This window comes from Marmota marmota, unplaced genomic scaffold, assembly GCF_001458135.2.
Source record: "Marmota marmota marmota unplaced genomic scaffold, marMar, whole genome shotgun sequence".
Lineage (NCBI taxonomy): Eukaryota > Metazoa > Chordata > Mammalia > Rodentia > Sciuridae > Marmota > Marmota marmota.
The window spans coordinates 54805754-54824450 of record NW_026000037.1 but is presented as its reverse complement, the minus strand read 5'-3'; the positions used below and the strand labels follow the sequence as shown (position 1 = coordinate 54824450).

At 37.0% G+C, this 18697-nt stretch overlaps 1 protein-coding gene across 5 annotated transcripts in view; it reads right to left on the bottom strand.

Annotated features, from left to right (window-relative positions):
* The window catches only part of B3galt1 (beta-1,3-galactosyltransferase 1), a 558180-nt gene that overhangs the window by 38260 nt on the left and 501223 nt on the right, over positions 1-18697 (bottom strand). For 2 of the 5 annotated variants that reach the window (XM_048812422.1, XM_048812419.1), the window contains one exon: positions 6193-6316. The exons of the other annotated variants lie outside the window; for them this stretch is intronic. The gene's annotated coding sequence lies outside the window, so the exon portion shown is untranslated. The remainder of the gene's footprint in view (positions 1-6192; positions 6317-18697) is intronic. 5 annotated transcript variants of the gene reach the window in all.

Below are 18697 nucleotides of genomic sequence, written 5' to 3'. Positions count from 1 at the left end.
GTTTCCCTGGTACCTATGGTACAGCCTGAGAAGCAGTCACTTTTCTGGGTTTTATTTCATGTCTCTGTAATATTAATTTTATGAGTCAGCTTGGCTGGGTCACAGTACCCAGATATTTGGTCAAATATTATTCTGGATGCTTCTATAAGGGTTTTGGGGTGAAATTTACATATAGATCAGAGAATTTACTCAGATTGCCCTGTATAATATGGGTGAGTCTTATCTGGTCAATTGAATACCTGCATAGAACAAAAGGCTGACATTTCCTGAGAAGGAGGGTATTCTCCAGAACAGTGCCTTTTATGTTCATCTGCAACATCATTTCTTCCTGCTTTTATAGCAGTTGTCTTTGGACCCAGACAACAATCCTCTCCAAGTCTCCAGTCTGCTGGACCCCCACACCAGATTTTGGACTCAGCAAACCTGCACAATTTTGTGAGCCGATTCCTTAAAATATATCTCTTCACCACACACACGCACACACACACACACACACTCACACACACACTCACACACACCACCCTATTGGTTCTTTTTTCTTTGGAGAAGTCTCATACAATCTTCTTTGCTAAAAAGTTCCTCAAGGCTATGTCCTAGGACCTTCCCCACCACCCTGCAAGTTTTGCTGGTTTTCCAAAAGCAAATATTTTCCTGTCAATGGCCTAAGTTGCCATCTGCATGGCAATAACTCTTGAACTGATACTCTCGCTCAGAGGTACTGATGGAATTCCAGGCCCATATAGCTGATTGTGTACTTGACTGTGTCCTTGGATATCCGAGGGGCACCTGAATGCAACAGGCACAAAGGCAAATTCAGGACCCTGAAACCCTGACCCTCAGGGTGCCCATCCCTGTGAAATGTGCCTCTGTCCATCAGAAAAACCAGCAGCCATTCTTAACAGCTGACATCTTTACTTCTTTACCCACCTTATTAAAGCTTTAGGCCTCGTTCATCTCAACTCCTATGGTGACTTGTCAAGTGATCTATCTATTATTAGTCTCTAATCCTTTTTCTCAATGCTTTGGCTACAGTGATCTTTCCAAAAATCAAAGCTGATCATACCATCAGTTCCATCACCTATTGGAAACCACTCAGTGATTTTCTGTTGTGCTTAGGAATTATGTTTTATTCTCAGCACAACTACATGGTGGTTCCCAAGTATCTGTCTCTCCTCCTGCAGCTTTAGCATGTTCTTCCTGTCTAAACTCTAGCTACTCTGACTTTTTTTCCCCCACTTCCTCAAAATGCTTCCTCCCATCATAGGTTCCTTGTATATACTACTTTTTGGTTTATTTCACTTTTAAAAAATTGGAACATTCTTCCCCTACCTTTCAACTATTATATAAAGAGTCACTTTCAAGGGAACCTGTTGTGTTTCACACACTTCTCCCTCAGTATATTCAGATCCCATTATTGCACAAACCATAGTGTTTACCTAAGTTAATATGAGTCTTAACAGCGTTGATTTATCAACTTGTTAAACTGAAGTGTTAAGCACAGTGCTAAATACTTAATAATTATATTTAAATATTATCTAATTAAAAATTACAACAAAATCTGAGAAGCAGGCAATACTATTATTTTTATTTTACAGAAAGGAACCTGATATCCTGAGTCATAAGCTGAGTATGAATTCAGTAGTGAGATAATTTAATAGATATTTGGCTTCCCCAGAGGACTGTGAACTTGGAGTGAGCTGGAGCCAAGGTATTATTGATCAACCCTGTTAGAGGATGACCTGGCATGTAGAATGTGTTTGGTATAGTTGTTGATTGAAATAATGAATATTTTAATGATTAATAAACTAAGACATATTTTTAATATGGAAACTAATAGGGTATTCCTTTTGTTCTCTAATCCAAATTAATCACCTGTGAGATTGTTTACAAAATTCTAAACAGCTGCTTGCAAATGAGAAGATGGCATCCCAATCCTGGAGATGCTTTAGAGCATCTTCCACTCTTCATTTTGATGACCATCTGCTCCATTTCTAAATGAGGGATCAATTCAGTTTAATTTTACTCAGTTAAAGGTGATTTGTTTTTTTTAGTCCTATTTCTTCTCAGGCTTCTAAAATAAAAGGAATAACATTCACACAAACACAAACTTTCTTGTGTTAGGTTAAGTATATACTCATAGCTGTAACAAAGAAGTCCTAAATTTATGAGACTTTATATAATAGATGGTTATTTTTAATTTATGTAACAGTCTAATGGGGTTTGTTACTTGGTGACACAGTTTCCCATCTGGTGACTCAGGGGCCCCGATTCCCTTCCTCCCATGGCTCCCCCACCTTAGGGCCTGAGTTCTCTCACTGATGGCAACAGGATAAGAGACATGAGGAGGGAACACCTACTGCCTCAAAACCCTGTCCCCGCCACCCTGCAAAAGCCTGTCATTTCCACTCACTTCCCAATGCTAACATTCATCATATGGTTATATCCAACTCCAAGGAAGGCAGGACAATGCTGACTGTTTATATACCCAGAAAAAGAAAGAAAGAAAGAAAGAAAGAAAGAAAGAAAGAAAGAAAGAAAGAAAGAAAGAAAGAAAGAAAGAAAGAAAGAAAGAAAGAAAGAAAATGTTTGAGTGAATCATCAACAGTTTCTGCCCTATCCTTAACCTCCTAATATAAGGCAGAGAGATGCTCTAAGATTAGTACAAAGCACCCTGGGGGATGGGAAGAGGGAGCTTAATTTTCATTGTGAACATCTGAAAAGGTCTGCCAAGGAGGCAGTTTTGAGTGTGTCTTGAAGGATAAGTAGGTCCTCGACAGAAAGAGATGGCAGCAGGCGTAGCTGAGATTGTGTCAGTGGAAAGGAGGTGTGAAGCCAGGTGGGAGCCAGGAAAGGAGAAAAAGGTGTGTCCGTGTCTTGATCTATGTGTATGTGTTTCAGAGTCAAGTAGAAATTATTTTAATAATCTCTTTGTCTTGGTTTTCCTGTGCTCCTTTTGTAAGTAATTAAATAACAAACAAAATTCCACCCTTCACCATAAGTATCTTGGTCCCTAATGTGAAGATATGAAATAATTACACGTTGTGCTGTGCAAGAATTTTAATGTCATAGACAACTTCTATTTTCAAGACTGTGCTAATTATAGAGGATGAGGCTGAACAAAGGAAGATGCACAATTAGCAGAGCAGAGCTTATTACAAACCAGCTCTGTTTAGAAGCTCTTCTGATTCTCTATAATTAATAGATCAATAATGATCTAGTGTTTATCTTTTAGAGGAAACCTCTGGAGATTTTAAGAGTGTGAGATTTGGCCATTTTGTTTGCCTGCAGTGATGGTATTAGGCACTTTTACACTCTAGTCTAAATGATAGAGAGGAAAGAGCAAGGTCTTCAGAAGGGTGGGTGGGGGACAAAACCCCTGTTGCTTTTGTGTTCTGCCACTCATGGGCTGGTTGACCATAAGCTCTCTCAGCTGCTTCCTCTACTGCATGGGGATAATAATGCATATGAAAGCATCTAGCACTAAGCCTATACCATATTAAAGACTCAATTTTAATTTTGGATACCTTTCCCTTTCCTTCTCCTACTTTCTTTTTCTAAAGCAGGATTTTATTCACCTCAAAAATCCTTAAGACTTTAAGAACCGTATAAGAATGACTGTAATATCAGATGGATGTTCTTCCTCTAAATCTACCAGACTTCAATAAAAGCAGTTATAATATCAGCAGCTCTATCTTAGCAGTGTCAAGGATGAAGCAGGGCCTTAGTTGTCTAATCCCACAAAGGCTGACTCAGCACTTCTTTTCTTCCTAAGAGGATGAACTGCATTCCATGCAGTTTACTCTTGGCTAAGGGGCTTCTTGTCTGGTTTTATTTTGTTTTCAAACAAGAGCTTAGGTGCAAAAGACAAGCTCTGCTCCATGAACATTAAGGGGCTATGAAAAAGTCCAGAAAAGTTTGGGATTTTCCCTAGATTTTGTTGCCAGAATAATAAGAAATACATATGAGAAGCTGAGAGCACAACATTACATGTTATTTACTTGAAAATGCTGTGGGTTGCTGATCCTGATCCTTAGCTCAGCTATGAAGGGCCTATACACCCAAGTGCATCCTGGTATTGACTGGAGGGCTAGAGGCATAAGGATTACATTACCATATCAATAGCCCACATGCAAAGTTCTTGATAAAAATGATCATAATCCAGAGGCATGAGATAAAATATGAGAGTTTGATTTGTGTAAACAAATCAAAGGCATTTAGAGTCAAGCTACTTAATCTGCCTTCAAGCATTGCCAGGAATATAAACATCAGAACCGCTTAAGAGCCCGTCAGCCTAGAGCAGAAGGGAACTCTGAAGATCCTTTGCTACTTTTGTTCTGATTTACTGTAATCTAGCCATATTGGCCTTCCTTCAGGTTTGTAAACCAGCCAAGCTTAAGGCTTCTTTTGTCTAAAAACCTTTGTAAACCATCCGTCTGCCTCTTCAGAGATGCCTCTTGGCCTACTCAGGACAATCTTGGTTATCCTGCATTAACAAAAGCTTCCAGACCTTGGTAGCTTGGTTTGTTTGCACACACTACAAGTCCTTTGTGAATTGCTGGGGGGAGGCACTTTGAGGTTATATAGGCTCCAGCTGAATGTGGAACTACATCTTGAGCCATCTTGTCAGCCAGAATGCCATGGGGAAGAGGAGCTAAAGGTCCTTGCAACAGCAATTAAATGTTCCAGCATGAAAGTGACACACAGCATTTCTATTCACAATTAACTCATTGGCCAGACCTTTCCCATGGCCCCAAGGAACAGCTGAGAGAAAAAAAAGGCTCTGCAATCCTATCATGTACCTGGAAGGAAGCGGCACCTCCCCTGACCACCCTGTCTAACATGTGGTCCTTTTATTCACTGTCTGAGTACTGTTTGTTTCCCGGAATGCTTATCACAGTTGCATATTTATTTATTTTCTGTTTTTAGTCTGTTTTCTCCACTGAGCTCTTAGAGTTTAAGAGAAAGGACCACATAGGCAGGATGATTGTATGCTCAATCTGCCTAATGTATTTAAATACTGAATAGATTTGTTTTGAATTTGAGAATCATTATGGCTATAACCTTGTGTCCCTCAGTCTCTCTGACCATCCTTTTTTCTCTGTGCTAAATCTGTTCCATTGTTCCTTATCATAGGGCCCAGGGCTGAAGACAGAGACAAACTAACTGGACACTCCTTTAAATGCTGTCATGAAACGAAGGGGGAAAGATGATCAAATAAAACCTCACGGAAATCTACAAAGGCTGTGAAAACCAACACATTCAGTGCAAAATGCTGTTTTTAAATAAGGAGAAATGACAAAGGAATTTGGCGAATTGGCATTTTCTTGAGTTTGCTCTTGGCAAATCAGCTTCCCGGGAATGAGCTCAGAGCTGTCTATCTTGCATCCTGTACTCCTGTTGTACTTCAGCGTCGACTTGAGCTTGGCATCTAAAAGGCACTTTGAAATAAGTGTTCATTTTGTGCACAAGGAAACAGTAGTTTAAAGAGGGTAGGTGGTCAGCCTCAGGTCACAGAGAGTGATAAGGGAAAGAAGAAATCATCCAAGTGTCCTCTTGCCACGTCAGAGGGAGGGCCTCAATGACTTTTATTGATTTTACATGCTATTTAGGTTAGAAAGCATATAAAGTAACCTTCTGAGTATTTGTCTTGCTTTTTGTCACTTTCAATAAAAACATTTTAACAATTATTTATTTTAGATATTTATTTTCATGTTCTATACAAAATTCTATTATTTTCAACTGAAACAAGAAATGATTGAAGTACAACTGCCTGAGAGACAAGGTTATTCCAGTAAAGAAGATTCAAGAATCAATGATTGAAGATCAATTGCCTTGGAGCAATGGATCTTAGATAGAATACTCTGGGGTCACCCAAAGCATATCTTTAGTCCCTAATAGTTCATCTTAAAAAAGGCCTGTGTTAAAACTAGTCAAAGGTTTCATAGACACTTATAAATATGATTTTAAAAATCATCCCTTTTAAGCTGTGGTTTTGTTTCTCCTGTGTCATTCAGGAGTAAAGGTTTTATGACAAGAGTATTTTACATACTGTAGCAAATAAAAATTAATAAAAGAAAAAGGAACTAAGCTTTTCTATTCATTAGTCCTTAGATGTGGACTTGGGGATTTTTAGCATGGCTGTTATTTTCCCTCTGGGTGGGCTGTGTAATGAGTGGTGTTTTCCTCTCCTACCTGTTGGACCAAGTGTGCCGTGTTCTTCTTACTACAAGGTGCAGAGTACAAGCATGGTCTCCATCTGTGAGGAGAATTGAGGGGCTCCTGGCAGGAGAAGTTCTGCTTAGCAAACTGAAGAATCCTAAGTGGACACCAAGAAGAGGAAAGACTTTAGAAGTGATGAAAATTAGTTGGGTTTGGAGAAATGAAGACAGAATTCTGTGACTTAAAAAAAAAAAAAAAAGATGATTTCTATTTAGTAGAATGGCATGTGGGTAAGCCTTGAATAGAGGTTCATTGCCAACAAGCAAGTAAGAAAATTATTACTCTGATTACAGGCCTCTAATTTAGGGTGTTATTTGGGGTTCTATTGGATACATTTGCTGGCTTCTTATATAAAAGCCTATGCTTTGTGATGGCTGTGTATGAATTGTGTTTAAATACGGATTCAGACACTGATTGTAACTTAAACTTTCTAGGTTCCCATATGCAAGAGACAGATAATAACAGTGTCTGAGTCATGAAGTCATATTGAGGGTTAAATGATCTGTATATAGAAAGTGCTTAGCATGGCACTTGCACAAGGTAGGCAAAAGTATTTTGTAAAAATAAATGTTAGCTATTGTAATAGGGTACTGTAACAATTGCTAACATTTACTACTCTGTGCTAATTTGTTTACATTTGTTATCATCATCACCAAAATCCTTTTTGTTTTTACATAATCTGTACTTTAATGATGAGAAAATCACGACCTTTGGAAATCAGTGGTGTAGACTGCACAAATCTCTTGGTGTTGAGGACCAGTGTTGGAGCCCGAGTATGCCCAGCTGCCCAGTCACTACCCAACTTCTCCAATGCCTTCTCAGTGTTCATCTGAAGGTACCTCCAGATCTTCAAAAGACCGCAAATCAAATTTTATCCAACACCAAGTACTCATCAAGTCAAATACCAAAAATACCAAAGAAGTCCCCAAGCAAACAACCAAAAGCACTACAGTATGTGGAACAATTTTACTTTATTTAAAAAATGTATTATTCAGGTGGATGTGGTGGTATACACTTATCACCCCAGGGACCTGGGAGGCTGAAGCAGGAGGGCTGCAAGTTCTGAGACAAGCCTGGGAAACTTAGCAAGACCTTATCTCAAATTAAAAAATAAAAAGGACTGAGGATATAGTTCATTGGTAGTGCATTCCTTAGTTCAATCCCCAGCTTCCCCCTACTCCACAAAAAAGTAATGGAAATGTCCCATGTGACTAAGAGCATGCGAGAAAACATATAATTTTAAGTCTGTATGAACCCTCATTCTCTTTCTTCAAGAATGCTAAAATTCTGTAGTTCTTAATAGGTTATTTGCTTAATGTTGGTAAAATAATTTCCATGGAGGTTGCTTTTAAGAAATTATAAACATATTGATGTTGAGTTTGGGGAAAATAATAGGAATATCTTACTGCAGCTTATTTTAAATACTTCCTTTGCTTTTGTAAAAATTTCTATGTAAAAAAAGAGTAGAGGGCTAGGGTTATGGCTCAGTAGTAGAGCACTTGCCTAACATGTATGAGGCTCTGGGTTCAATTCTCAGCACCACATATAAATAAATAAAATAAATGTCCATTGACAATTAAAAAATTTTTTAAAAGAGTAGAATAAAATATAAACATTATTAAAGTGTATTAAGCATTAATATGGAGCATCTTCTATAAAGCAGTTTTAAATGAAGAAAAAGAGAGAAATGAGAAGTTATTGAATGAAACCATAGCTGTACCCCAGGTCAGATATTGACATTTTTTTTATCTTGTTTTTTATTATTTATTTATTTTAGATATTGTTATTTTTATCATAGCTTTTACTGAGTGAGAATAACCAGACCAGTGCCAAAAAAAAAAAAAAAATAGTGTAGAGAATGTGTGTATAGCTACTTCACTATTTCATAGGCAGATATTGCAGTTTAAATATCTTAAGTCTTATTTACTTGTCCTTCAGATCTTGAATACTCATTCTCTTTGCATTTTTAAAACATATCTTAAAAAAATTAACTTTACCCAAACAAAAGCAAGGAAGGAAGTTTCTTTAAGCCAAAATGATTAGTTATCATCAATGCCAGGAAAAATAACTAGGAAATATATAGACTCAATTTTTCTCTGCCTTAGGATAAACTTAACATTTTCCTAAAAAAAATGACATCAATTCACAGCAATAATATAGAAAACAGGAATGTATTTTATGAGATGAGATGAAAAAATGCACCTACTTTTTTACATTCTGATTTCTAAGGTATAATTTCAGTATTTAAGTTGGAGGCATTATAACTGTAGAATATAAAGTACATCCACCTTCAAATGTTGGTTTTAGAATACGAAACAATATTTCAAAGTCATATATAAATGAATTTGTTCATTATCTACTCTTTTGGATAATTGCCATTATTACTATTTCTCCTTGAGCAGATAATTGAAAATTGACTATATAAATTGTTGTGTTTTTCTGGGGAAATAGCCTAGACTCAACATTTGTCTCCCTCATTTTAATCTAATTTACAATTTTACCAGGCCTAAAAATTATAGCTCTTCTAGTACATTATTATATTACATTCCATTAATAATTGTCCTTTCTTTTTAGCTTCTGCTGGCAAAAAAACGAATTTTGCCAGTGCCTTTTATGGGTAAGAAATCTATTCATTTTGTGAATTTACAAGGGTGAATTTTAGTGACATAATAGGATAAATAGGATAGTAATAATATTTGGACATGAGATTTAATCTCCCAAATTGTGTTACAGCCCTTTTTATGGCAACAAAAAAAATTTGCACCATGATTCTTTAATGTTAGCCTCTGGCCACATTTGATCCTAGTTTGTGTGTGGTCTGAGTTAAAGATCTCAGCACTAGAAAAACAATTGCATTTGAATAGAGACCAACAGAACAAAACCAAGCCCTTCTGAGTTGCCTACTTACTAAATTGTCAAGGTTTACTATGTGACTTCATAGGAAACCAAGTGGAGGCCATAGTTGATCTCTTGACTTCAGGAGAGAGAACTGAGGACTTCAGGAGAGACAACTGGCGACTTTTTAATTTCGATGACAATGAATTAAGCTTTCCATTTCTCTTTGTCATAAGTGGCATCCTTGGGAAGACTTTGAGACTCTGCCAGTCTCATGCAGGAAGTTTACCAGGGCCTGTTCTTAGGAACAACACCAGAGATGGAAAAGGCAAAGGGAGAAGCTCACTGCCAGACAGTTCAACAGAGACCTGCGCTGAACCCCAGGAAGGCTTGGAGTTGAACAGCTCTGCAGAATCCAGGATGTGCTAGAATCCACCGCATGGTCCAGGCAGAGCTGGTGGTATACATGTCTTCCTAACTTCATGTTGGGAACATCATAGTACCTTGAAATTGTGCACAGATATTTGCAGCAGAGTCATAAGCAAATGCTGGAAGTTAGTGCTATTCCCACTCTGTTCTGCCGAATCCTCAATCCCTGGAAAGCTGAGTTGTCAGGGAAGAATTGCCTCAATGTCTGTGCCCAAATCCACATCATGAATTCTTGATTGTATATGAGACCATGGAAAAGGAGTTATGTACTATATTCCTGGGTCATGTATTTCTATAACTTCTCCAGGCCAAGTCCCCTCTTCTCTAGAGTATTATTCTAATCTTAGTGTTTGAGTTTTGCTGTGCTGCCAGTGATATTTATTTTTTTCCCTTCTGAAAGAGGCAGCTAACCATCTCTCTGAGGCATAACTCTTTGTTATGACCTCTAAAGTCTAAGTGACAAAGTTATTAAAGAAGTAAGTGCTGGCAATGATTGAACCACATCCTGGATTAAATATTTAGAAAATAAACAAACTGAAGTGATTTGCTTGAAAACAAAGCCATTTCTTCAGTAGTAAACATGGCTACTCATACTAAAGAATTTAAAAAAATAATTGTAGTATGTCTTTGTTTAATAAAGTGATAAAATATTTTTGGAGCTGGCTTAGCATGTGTATCATAAAGTGGGAGGAGATTTTAGATCTGTTATCCAAGCCACATAAATATTTTAGGTTAAAATTATTCCAGCTATTTTCAAAGTTAATTCCTGAGAAGACCAAGTAAGCCAAATGCTGTATGTAACAAACAGTATCTTTAGGAAATTCAAAGAGTTGATAAAAGAGTTCAAGGATAGCAGAGACTTGGAGGTGGGTTATTATGCACAAAGATACACATCTATTAAAGTTATTTCTTCTTCTCTTCCTATCAAAATTACTTCCAAATTGTGAACATCTTTTTGCCCTATCTAGTGTGAGGGGACAATAAAGGAAGACAAGATTTGACTGGCACAAGTTCTTTAGAAATTCCTCTCAGCTTTGCTCTGTCCCTCTTAAGATACCCATGCTAAATCTTGGTAATGTAGGAATTGCAAAACCACCAGGAAACATAATATGTAGAGGGGAACTGGCAAACTTTTTGAAATAGATATAATTCAACTAGTATAGTAATGGAGATATTAAAGCAGAGGAAAAATCCTTAACTGTGTGTGTGAATGTATGTATTGGTATGTGATTAAATATATTTTTGTCTATCAAATGAGATATTCAGAATATTGATAATCCAATTTAGGAAAAACAGTAGGCATGGAATGGAGAAGATTTTATGACTTTTTTTTTTTTTTGTATATGAGACAAGAATTAGGAAACTCAGTAAGATGTTTGGTTGATTCTGAAATATAACTAAAAAAGTGACTCAGAATTGATACCTAGTCTATCAGCTACCACTTTTCTGTTATAGGCATCAAAGAGGTCAGGAAGTAAGATTTCCAACAAATGTTCTTTCATAACTTAATATCATTGGGTGCAAACTATCTTATACATTATAACTTAGCACAGGCCTTGCACACAGTAGGGGCTCAGTCTGTCTCAATATATTCATACATGAATTGGTGAGATAAATCCAGGAGCACAATTGGATCCCATAATCAGTTTCTCAATTCCTTGCCTGTAATAGCTTTTATTTCATTCATTGAGTATTTTCTGAATTACCATATCTTATTAGAAGATGAAGCTATAAAGGAACTTGTATCCTCTTTTAGACAGAGATAAATCAGATAATAATGGAGATATCCAGGCATACAGGAAAAAGCTCTAATTGTGTGCATGCATGTATGTCTTGTGTGTTATTAAATGTATTTTTAATTTTGAATGAAGCATTCAATATCATGTAGATAGTTAAGTGAAAAACTCCCTTTTTCTGATTGAAAAATATGAATACAGTCAATATTTCTGTTCATCAAATAAGGGACATTGGTAAGATAAGGAATGTAGCCTGGGACCTAAAAATAATCTGGCCTGTTTTTCCTAATTTTAAGCTGAATATTTCCATTTTCCTTTGATATGTAATTCACATGCTAGGTCCTGAAGTCTTACTAAAGAAGAAATTCCAAATATCTGATATGCCATGAGTTTAAAAAATTTTTTTAAATATAATTCCATGATACTTTTGGGAAATACAAATGTTTATAGCTACTTGCCAAACTTCAGTCTAGATTAAGTGAGTTATTTCCTAAATGATTTGGATAAACAAGAATTTACCTTTTTAACAAGCAAACAGAACAAGGTGATAGGCTCTTATTCATGTTTGGCTCTCAGACTTTTTAGCTGTAGCTTTAGGTCTCTATCTTTTTAGATGACAGTTAGCTCTTAGAATAAAATTATTATAAGGCATGTGTGCAAAGAGTTTTGCCAAGCTTGAATATTGACTGAGTCCACAGTTGCCTACCTGAATTTCTTAGGTACTCAACATAGTTTGAAAATACTTTCATAGTAAATTATACCCTGTCCATTCATGGAATTTGAACACGACTTCTGATTTTGACATAGACTCTCTGGATCCATCAGTTCTGTTGAGAACTGAGGCTGCACCATCTCTAGGCAGTTGTTTTGCTTTTGTTTTTTGCTATTTTATTTTCTACGGGCATTTTGTTTAGATCAATCTTTTTATAAATGGATATGGCATCTGTCACTAGGGACAATGGATGAGACAACAGGTCAGTATCTGTACACATATATCACCACTGCTGAAAAACAGCAAAGTAAAACCAACAGCTTAAAGCACATGCCCTACTGACAGCTGAAGCAGCAATAAATAGAATCTTAATTCAAAGGGTAGCTTCTTGACCTGACATGTGCCTGGAAAATGATCCTCTTCCTGATTTAAGTGGTTCCCCATACTCAGGTCCATCTGGTGTGGATGCTAGCGGTCACATCGACCTGAGGGAGGCATGACCAAGAACCTGCAGCAGCTCCCACGGAAGGGAGGGGCTTGGGAGCTGGGACTCACAGAGAGTTGCCCCTTTTCCCTTCTTGGATCATACTGAAGGGGGATTTCATTATTCTAAGATTAATGAGACTTGCTAAAGTTGTGGTCTGGCAAGCAGTAGGCCAGTGCAGGACAGATGTGTTTTCTTGTGAAACAGAGCTTTTCTCTCACCCTAGGTTTTTACTAATGAGTACTTAGACGTGAAAGGAAAACGCACACCTGTTACTTCCATATTGGGCACGTTTTCCTCAGCAGGCTTTCCTAAGGATTGGAGAGTTAAACCTGCAGCTGTGAAAGTGTTATTCACATTTCTAAAGTCAGTTTAGAAATGTCATGAATAAATAGGCAAATGGTTAGAGTCCTTTTATTTGCAAAACAAAGACAGCTGTCGCCCATAGACTAAAGGTCTCATAGAAGAACCACATCTGAATATCACATACCCAAGCAATAGGCTCATAAGAGAAGGCTTACAATTGTTACTACAATTACAAGTGAAATTTTATTTATTTCCGTGCTTGGATGAATGCTGTTGTTTTTCTAGTGCTGAGATCTAGAACCTCCTGTTTGCTAAGGATGTCTAAAGGCTGCTTACACCTTTCTACCTCTATAGTCCTGTGTCACCTGGGTTGCCTTGAGCCTCTCTGATGTTTAGCCAGCGAGCCCATTCCTCACTGAGAGCAGGTGAGTGAGCTGCGGCCTCATGCTTTCTCTTGTGTTATTATTTTTGCCTGATTTCTTACTGAGAGAACACTGTACATTTAATGGGAAGATCTAAGGAGAAAGAACTATTTTTCTGCCAAGATTACAACTGACGACCTTGGGGAATATGTGGAGTTTTCTGAAACTCTATTAAAAGTTATCTGATAAGCTGTCTCTGGGTCTGAGCATTTTCTTTGTGTGTGGCAAGAAGTGGGGCCTAGGAGGCTTAGTAAGCTTAGCTGGATGCTAATTAAACTCTAGGTAGCAAACAATGATGTGCTTTGCAGCACACAGGTGCTAGAGTGATCCTGTTAGAATTAAGTTCCATTAAGAGGTACCCGGTTCTACCTATGTTCACCAAATGTAGCGCAATAGTAACTTCAGCTATGGTCCCTTAAGGAGACCATCTGTTCTCTCTATTAAAACCTTCTCAATCTGGCTGCTAAATACCAATCAGTTAGTTCACTTTTCTCTTTCGGTGTTGAGGGCAGGGGGAGAAGTTTTGAGAAGAGTCACACATCAGGGCAAATGTGTGTGTATTCCTCACAGTACATTTTCCTCTGGAAAAAGTGGTAATAAATACAAGTGCATCTGAGAAATATAGCTGCATTAGATAAACATAGCCCTTTTTGTGAGGCTAAATGTGTACCCTAGAACTGCCATTACTTAGTGGGATGGTGATACATGTTGTGAGACATGAGTGTGGCTGCGTCAATGAGAGCACCTTATAAACGGAGTGTACATTCCTTGAGAGGTTTGGGAGGGATGGGCAGAAAGTTCTTTCACTTATAAGGCCTTTGCTCAGGAAGCCACTGAAACCTAGTGTGCAGAGCAAAACCTTCTGCTAAAGGTCAAAAGATGCGTGAGTAGCTACACACAACCCCTACCTGCAGAGTTTTCCAAAAAACAACACAGTTAAGCCTATTGTGAAATCTCAAGGACAATAGAAAGCACCACATATGCCCACACGATACCACCACCACAGTGGCAGTTTTTATTTTTGTAAAGCAATTATCAACTTATGTATAAATGATTACAGTATTTGAGATTCAAGATCCTTGGAAAATCTGATGTTGCAATCAAAACATAATTGAGCTATTTCAGAAGAGAAAGTCTATTTGCTCTTCAAAATACATAAATATCTAAAAATTAAATGATGACCCATTTAGAACAAATGCTTCACTGAAAGTTTTTCATGATTTATTCTGTGTGAATTTCCTGGCTCAGGGAGAGTTTCTATAGACTGATGCTGTTATGTCCCTGCCCAGGGTTGTGTGTTGCAGGTAGGTAGCTGTGGCCAGCAGTGGTTGATTCATTTCCTCAGGGGATCTGCATACTAGTAATTATTTGCAGCCTAAATAATGTCTCAAACATGTAGGTATTATTACCTTTTCAAATGTGTCTATATATCTTTGTGATAAAAAAATTCATTGAAAAATGTTGCTAAGTTCATTGTAAATTTTTGTTTTTATTATTTTTCAATCCTTAGATCATAAAAGCATAACAACTACTGGTTGGCCACTAGAGAATTTTAAATGTTAGGCAGGACTTGAGAGCAGTATAGTGGTACATGCCTGTAATCCTGCATCTGGGGTCATTTAGGCAGGAGGAGCATAAATTTGAGGTCAGCCTGAGCAACTTAATGAGACCTTCANGCGGGGGGCGGGGGGCGGGAACTTGTCCTTTTTGGATTAGATGCAACAACCTAACCAGTGCCAATGTATTAATGTATTTCAAGAATTACTGATAAAATAGTTCTAATAGGAGATACACACACACACATACACACACACACACACACACACACACACACACACATATATATATTTTTAAATGGGAAAATTATAAATGTAATGAATTTTTAAAATTATGAATGAGTCCCATTATAAGAATCATTAAAACACTCGGTTATATTGAAATATTTAGGCTTAGCCCCCAAATAAAACACTTAGAAAACAACTAACAGGCATTAATTACCTCCAGAGAAAGGAGTGGAATTGTGTAATAGTTGGTGCAAAGGGATTTTTTTTTTGTTCTCTATACCTCTTTGTTGTTTGAATTCTTTACAAAAACATGCATTCAATAATGTGCATTCAATATTTATATTTTTAAAATGGTGAAATGAAAAAAGTCATATAAAATGAGTTTGACAACCTCTGTGGAGGCCTGCGAGATACTGGCTCTAGCCCCTCTCTTCTATCTTTTCTCCCCCACTAGGCTCTACCACTTCTGTTTAGAAGCTGAGAATTGAATTCATTCCTTGTAAACTCAGAGGCTGCCCCCAAATTGGCAACCATGGAGCCTGAATCCACAGAGATGACAGTAGTGCAAGTTTTTTACTCCATTATGTGTATGTGTGTGAAGGCTAATGGACTACAGTGTATCCCCGCTCTCCTGTCTCATGGCACATCTAGATATGGGTACAGAGAGAAAGACTGATTCTTGCCTCCTGCCATCAAACATGTATTGGGACACTCCTGAGAGTACTTAGGAAATTTCACTTTGTCCTAAACAGGAGATTACAGCTGGTTGATCTATAGTGGCTTTTTTCCAAGATAATTCTGTGAAAGCTGGTATTCAGAGTTAGGATGCACAAGGATCATGTGATTTTTAATGCAGTTAGACTCAAAAAGCTGTTACAAATTCCATGCAACACTTGCTTGTATGGTAAGTGAACCTGAAATACTTTAAGTTCTTTTCCCCCCAATGCTGCCATGCTGAATTACCCCAGGTTACATATTGTCATGGTGTATTATGGCATGGCATTCAGGTAGTTCATCGTAGCACATGAAAACATTTCTATCCTTTAAGGAAATTTCATGGAAAGCAGATGCACTATTTTTTTTCCTAAGGAATTTAGTCCAATTGTAGTAAAGCATAAGTGAAATGGATGAAAACATCACAAATATGACTCAGGTTTCTTATTTTGTCCATAAACGAGACCTTTACACTTTAAGTGTAGTCTGGGGGAGATGAATTATTAAATCTAAGGCTCATATTTTCTCTTCCATCTTCCATATCTATAGTGATTTTCCTTCTTCCTTGAAAGGGAGAACAAAACAAAATGGGTGATTTTTCTGGTTAATGGGTTCTTTAATTTAGGAACAATATTTATCAGCTTGTTTTGCTTTCACTATTGTCCCTAAGTACATATGTCTTCAGGCCCTGATGTTTGCAGTAGAGTATTTGAGACTCTATATATGGCCAGCAAATAGATTGCTCTTGCAATGGAGCCCAGGAGCAGGTTTTGTCAAATAGCCAATGTATAAATTCATTATTTTTGTGATTGATTGACTATTTCACCTATCACTCTGTCTCACAGAAACAACCTTCAGTGGATATATTCAGAGAGTGACTCTTTTGAAATAGTTTTTTTTTTTTTATGTATGGTTTATAAACACAGGTCCAGAGAAAGTTTCCTTTCTATAAACACTTTCTCTGGACTCTGCCTCTCAAAGCTAAACAAACTTAGGGCCCCTAGCCTAGGACATAGAAGCTGTGCATCTAAGCTCTTCTTCGTGGTTTCTAAGGTTTCATTCAGACAATTGCCCTTCCCTAGGCACAAAGACAAGGACCAACAAACTCCCTCTGGTTCCTCAATAGCAACTTCTCTTTGAAGTTGAAAAAGTGAGTTCAAATAGCGCCAGGCCGAGTTGCTTTCAGAGGGCCTTAAGTACTCAGAAGTAATTTTACAGTTTCAAAGATCCATGCCTAGATAGGGATGCCGAGTTGCAGATAATACTTTTAGTGTATATAGTATTTTCTTTTTAGGTTGGGACTTAATTATATTTGTATATCTTTATGTTTTGCTTAGATTTTGCTACATTGGGGAAGAGGACTGGAGGGAGGGTTATGAGGCAGGGGCTTCAGGTGACAGTTTTCTCTTCCTAAACACTTGATTTAAGGGTAAGAAAAAACTGCTTGAACATAGAAATAAATAATCTTGAGTTTATGTATTTTAAGAGGCATCATACAAGGATGCTGAGCACTGACAGTCTGGGAACTAACTGCTTGTTATGGCCCATGATTTTTCTCCTGGGCTTCGAGTCCCAATGATTATATAGCCATAAAAGAAAATGATGGGAAAAATTTAATTGTACTGCAATAGAGCTAATAGTGAAATGCTAGCTTTCACTCAGCATGAACTTTTTATATTGATTCAACAAATGTCTACAGAGAACAGGTTCGTGTCAGGCACTATTTTCAGCACTATATTCTATTAACAGAACATTTATTGAAGTCAGGTAAAAATTTGGTTAAAACTAACAACCTTCATCTGTGGGTCTTGAACACATTTTAGATTTCACAATGCAATTAGCTTGCCCTTTAACATTTGCTTTAAACTTGTCCCCTCATTTTTAATAGCTCAATAAGAACATGCACTAAGCAAAGAAATAAAACTATGAAAAGCTGCTTAGAATGTCTTAGAAAGCATGACTTCTCAAAACTCAAAATCATGTTTAATGTTTTGACTTGAAACAGTTTCCGAACTCTGTATTTGCTGGACAATCATTTTTAGCAAAAGTTAGTAAAAAAAAAAAAAAAAAAAGGGAAAAAGAAGAAGAAAAAAGATAAATCTTTCAAATTGATCCTGTCAATTTTCTTTGGTTCTAAAAATGACAGTCTGTTTTTCAGACTTGATTTTGGTACATTTTATCAACAACAAATGCTTGGCTGTGGGCTTTTTTAAATTTAATCATTTTCTGCCCGCAAATGAAAATATTTCAAAATTAAGGAACTGTATCAAGAACCATGTTAAGGAAAGGTATCTATGGCAATGCAAGATCAAAGTACACTCATCAAAATCATCAAATTGAAAAGCACCTTGAAATATTTTTTCTTTTCTTTTTCTTCCTCCCTCCTCACCCCCAGGACTGGGGATAAAATGCAGGATCTCATGCATGCTAGGCAAGTGCTTTACCAATCTGAGCTCCACTCCAGTCGTTTGAAATGGTTCATAAGAGATGAATATTTCTGAATATGTGAAAAATAATTTTGCATTCAAAATACTTATTGAAGGCCTACTATGGGTCAGATATTATGCTATCCACTGGGAATGACTAAATCATGGGTCATATTCTGAAGAGGCCAAGAGCCAATTGAGGAGTCAGAAACAGACAATCTAAGTATGACTCTGTGCTATAATGATTACATATTTAAGGGGATGTGAAAAAATTGCCAAACCTATCCTCCATTTCATGGCCTCTGGAAAATGTTCAGTCTAGCTCACTGGAGAACACTCTTCATTTTTCCTCATTGCTTTTTAATGTCTAGTATAATCCACCACGCTCATCTCTGTTTTTCAGAGAAAAAGATAAAATACCTAATTTGCAATTTCTTTACAAACCCTATATTGCAATTTCTTTATAAACTAGTCATAGATTTTAAAATCAGAAAATTATTACACCAAAATAAGGAATATTTTAGTTGTTGAATTTACTTACATGCCATCTGTTTGCAACCAAAGATTTCATGAACATAAAGCAGAAGACATAATCATAAAGCAAATCAAAAAGAAATCAAAAAACAGACC